Source organism: Gavialis gangeticus, unplaced genomic scaffold, assembly GCF_001723915.1.
Source record: "Gavialis gangeticus isolate Ggan-Ray unplaced genomic scaffold, GavGan_comp1, whole genome shotgun sequence".
Classification (NCBI taxonomy): Eukaryota; Metazoa; Chordata; order Crocodylia; family Gavialidae; genus Gavialis; species Gavialis gangeticus.
The window spans coordinates 33,915,709-33,920,630 of record NW_017729025.1 but is presented as its reverse complement, the minus strand read 5'-3'; positions in this window follow the sequence as shown (position 1 = coordinate 33,920,630).

Below are 4,922 nucleotides of genomic sequence, written 5' to 3'. Positions count from 1 at the left end.
TCCGGCAGTTTTCCACCCTGTAAAAGATGCTGGATGAGCAAACTTCGGCTTTTTCTGTACCTACTGGTAGACATCAGAGCACCTAGCTACCAGAGCCCATACACAACCAGGTGCTTCTGGTGGCTCGGGGCAGCTCCACTGTAACAGCTGTGCTGACAGGATACAGGGAAGGCACCAGCTGCCTTTCTACATGTCTACACGTGTCTTTCATCAGCTGCCTTAGTGGCAGAAGCCTTATTCTGTTCAGCAGAGATGGGGTAACTCTGTCTACTGAAATGAGGGCTCTGGTGACACAGAGGTGTTGGTTGTAGCCATGTTGGTCTCAGGACATAGGTCGGCAAGGTTTCTTTGGGTAGATGTGATATTTTTTATTAGACCAACTAAACAGCTGGAGACAACTGTTTATTTGGTCTAATAAAAGATATCACATCTACCCAAAAAAACCTTGCCTGCCTGGTGACACAGAGGAATTAGAACATATGTGCACTCAAAGACATTTTCTAGCAAAACTAGACTGGACTTTGAAGAACACAACCCACCAGGTATGGCACGGGCACCAGCCATACAAGTCCCCCCGAAAAGTGTGTCAGAGCTCTACACGAGAGCCAAGTTCAATACACATTCTGCTTTGTCTCTGCCCAAACAATCTACAACCTCAAAGGCAATGAGGACAACTGGGGGGAGAGAGGGATGTCATTCAAACACCCAGTAAGAACTGTATGAAACCATGATGGTCATTTTACATAAGCCAGTTACCTGCCATGAAACGGTAACTCCTGAACTTTACTCCAATTCTCAGTCTTTTCCTTGCTTGCATCACACCAGCACCTCTCAAACATTTAGCAAACTGAAAACTGATGTTTGCTTTTTCTCCCTTTCAAAGGAAACGCTGGTGAAGTTTGACATTCCTGTATTTTTTATTAGCTAGTTATTTTCTTCAATTCTTAAAGTATCTCTATAGACCCCCATTCAGGACCTTGGGTGCTGCTCCATAGGAGACAAAGTTATTTCACAACAGTACCTACAAACCCTTCCTGAGATCAGGTCCTTATTTTTGAGTACTTTGAAAACAAGCACTTGAAATGAGACAGGAAAAATCGCTTGTCCTGAGAAATGAATAATGTGAATAAACATGACATACTAGATGATGCTTAGACATAGGAAGGGACAGGGACATCAGAGAGACTGGTACATGAAGAACTACATATAACAGGAAGAACAGGAAGGTTTGGCCCTCTGGCAGGTGGGAGATTGTTGAAAGACTGAGGAGCAGCCTCCTGGGGAGCCAAGAGCCTAGGAGGAAAGATGGCACTGAGAGCAGGGGAAGAGAGCAGAACACAACAGCTGATCCTGCAAGGTACAAGCGACTTTAGTAGAAGCTGAGAGGACTTCATGGACCCAGGATAAACCTGAGAGTGGCACAGGACTAAAGGAGAACAGCAGTCTAAAGAGGCCTGCATTGCAGTGTAATTTTAGAGGGCCCATTAGCTCTAGCCTCCACTTCCAAGAACAATGGTCATGTGAGTCACTAAAAAAGTTAGGTTTTCCGCTGAGATACAAGTCACTATGAGACCATTCCTAGTTACATTTTCCCTTAAGACCCAGTTGGCAACCTGCCAGGCTGATATGCACTTCAGCTATCCACAGTTCTGAGACTTTTCCAAACAACATATGAAGAAATAACTGGGTTTTTTAAATTTCTTTTAAAAATTCCTTAAGCAGCAACAAAATCCCCAAGGACTCATACCAGTTTATAATACACAGGGAAAAAGCAATATCCCAAGAAGTAACAAGAAGAGCTCTCTTTTGAAAATGGGGCTGCTCATAATATTTTGCAAAGGTGCATTTGGCTCCAAGTGGGCAGGTAGTGATTCCAGGCAAATGAGGAGAGAGTCCCTGCCATGAAGAGCTTGCAGTAAAACAGCAAAGCCCTACAACAAGTGTTCACCTCAGTAGTTCCAACAGACCTGAGTAAAGGCTATTGCATTTGTAGTGTTTCCCTGGATGGAGCCCTAAAATAGACAAAAATCACAGGCACAGAAAAAATGGGAGAGACAACAGAAAATGGGGGAAACAGACAACTAACGCAATGCTAGAGCTTATACTTTTATTCCTTTACAGGAAGGGCGTGCTGAATCTTGAAAAAGGAGGACATGGATTCTGCACTGATGGCAGAAGAAACCAGGGAGTTGCTTAAACATTTTAAGGAAGGTATGATAGAAGTTATGATGAGGACTACAGGAGGAAAACAGAAGTTTAATAACAGCATACAAAAGGAGTGTCAAATTCATCCCCTGGGCCCTGGATCTGGACTGCAGGGGGGTCCTCCTGGGCCAGATCTATGGGGCCATGTTTGGGCAGCAGTATGGGCCTAGGGCTGGGCAGCTACACAGAACCACATTTGGGTAGCGTGGAGCTGGGGGCATGCATTGACAAGGAGACACGGGCATACAACCAAATCGAGCCCTGGCTGGGAAACAGCATGGAGCCAGGAGCATGCAGCTGCACACAGCTGTTTGGGCAGTGCCATGAGCTACAGCCAGGGGCATGCAGTGGCACAGATGGGCATGACTGTATGTTGCTGTCCAGCTGCAGCCCCATGCTGTGGCACATCTCTGGATGTTCGCTGGCACATGCCCCTGGCTCCACGTTGCTACACACCTGGGCACTACTGCCACCTGCCCACAGTTCCACACTGCCACCTGAACATGGCTCCCCGCAGCCGCATGCCCCTGGTGTGAAGCTCTGGATGGTCTCTAGTCCCAGGGACATGCGACAGTGCAGAACTGAGGGCACGCACTTTGCTGGCAAGCCAGATGGAACGGTTCTGTGGGCTGCATCCAGCCCACAGGCCGTATGTTTGACACCCTCAGCATACTGGATAGGTTGGAAATAAAATAAGCTAGGAGGAAGTAGGAGGTTGCAAGGTGCAACTGAGCAAAGACTCTGTCAGTGGGAATAGAAGCCAGAGGAAAGATGTGAGCAACTAGCATATTAGGAGAGACCAGGAGATGATATCACAGTTAGGTGAGCACTAAATACTTCTGCCAGGGAACTGACGTGGTTAGGAGTGTGATTATTTTTCATACATTTTTATGCCAGCAGAAGCTTTTATGTGGATGCAGTGACACCAGCCAAAGGGCCCTTTACCGATATAGTTTATTTCATCTGGGGAACAAAACATAGCCCACAGTGGCAAAAACATTCTTTTGCCCGTATCGGCTGTGTCTTCCCTTGGAGGCTGGCCAGGACGGCTGTTACTGTAGAGACATGCCAGCAAACAAGACCCAAAACTGCAGGCCAGGGCAACTGTGTGGACTGAGCGGCTGTCATCTGTAACAGAGATAAGAGGGGAGAGGACAGGGCTCAGCAGGAAAGACAAGAGGTTCCCTTACTGACTCGTTTATTTTTGTGGACAATTATTCCACAGCTCAGTGCAACTAGAAACCCTGAAAACAGTGTCTGTTGCTGGAGCACAATACCCAGCAGAGGAAGAATGGCTGATTTAGGAAGGGCCCCTCCAGACTTCATGCCAAACAACAGGAAACTGCCTTTAATTTTAATTCTCTTGGTGGTGCCTCTGCTCAGTTACTCACCCAACGGACAATTGTCAAGTGTCCTCTCCCTGCTCCTTCTGCAAAAGCCCTCCCCTTTCTGGAACCAAGATTGTTTATTTTACAATTTTACTGGCCCATAAAACTGTCAGTCACACACATGGGCAGGATCCCATGCAAAGAGTAAACTTGCAACACATGTCTACAACACAGAAGTATTTGTGCCAGGTTGTAATTACAGGGAGGGAAATGCCACCCTCTGTGTTAAACCCTGAGGGGAAAGTCATTTTTTTTTCACAATAGGAGAAGAGAAGATGGAGAAGGGATTTGATAGCAGCCTTCAACTACCTGAAAAGGGGACGGGGGGTGTTGAAAGAGCATGGAGCAATGGTCTCAAGTTGTAGGAAGGGAAGTTTAAGTTAGATATTAGGAAAAACATCCTCAGTAGGAGGGTAGTAAAGCACTGGAACAAGTTATCCAGAGAGGCTGTGGTCTCTCCATCCTTGGAGGTTTTTAAGACTTGGCTTGACAAAGCCTTGGCTCGGATGATCTAGTTGGGGCTGGTCCTGCCTTAAGCAGGGGGCTGGACTGGATGAGCTCCTGAGGTCCCTTCAACCCTGATGGTCTATGATTTTATAATATGGCAGGTTAATACACACACCTCAGAAACTCAGGCTTGTGATACCAAAGGATTAGAACAAAACTGTGTCAGCCCCCCCGACCAAAATAGTTTATACAATGACTGCAAATGATGAAGTGAGCTTGGGCTCATGAACGCTTATGCGCCTCTGGCTGAGTTATCCTACAAGGTGCATCCCTACCCTGCACAAAATGAGACACTATAAACCCGGGGATGGCAACGTTTTAGGGCAGCGTGCCAAAAACACCGTGCCGGGGGCAGATGATGGGGGAGCCGCGAGGGGTCCGCTCCTTGTGGCAGTGCAGCCCCAGCCCCTTCCCTGCCGTCCACCCAGAGGCTCACGTGCCAAGCAAAATGCCTTTGCGTGCCACGCCCTGGCACCCGTGCCAGGGGCTGCCTACTGCTGATAAACCCTCTCACTGAGTCTAGTGCAAGCTCCTCTCTCCTTCCATGTGTACTGTGCCTGCCGCCTCCCTGACGGCAGCGCCAGGCAGCGAACCTTTCTGGAGGAGGCTGAAAGATCCTAACAATAACTTTGCACAATTTTAATTTCATTCCAGTTCCCTCCTCCGGGCTGAAATAAGTAACTGAGAGACGTGTGAGCTGGGGACTGCAGAGCAGCACCGGGGCACTTTTACTTGTTTGGGGCATTTATGTGGCACCTGTCTAATGCCGCCCCCTTCTCTGCGAAGGGCCCCCGCCGGCTTCTGGGGCTGCCGAGGTGCCGG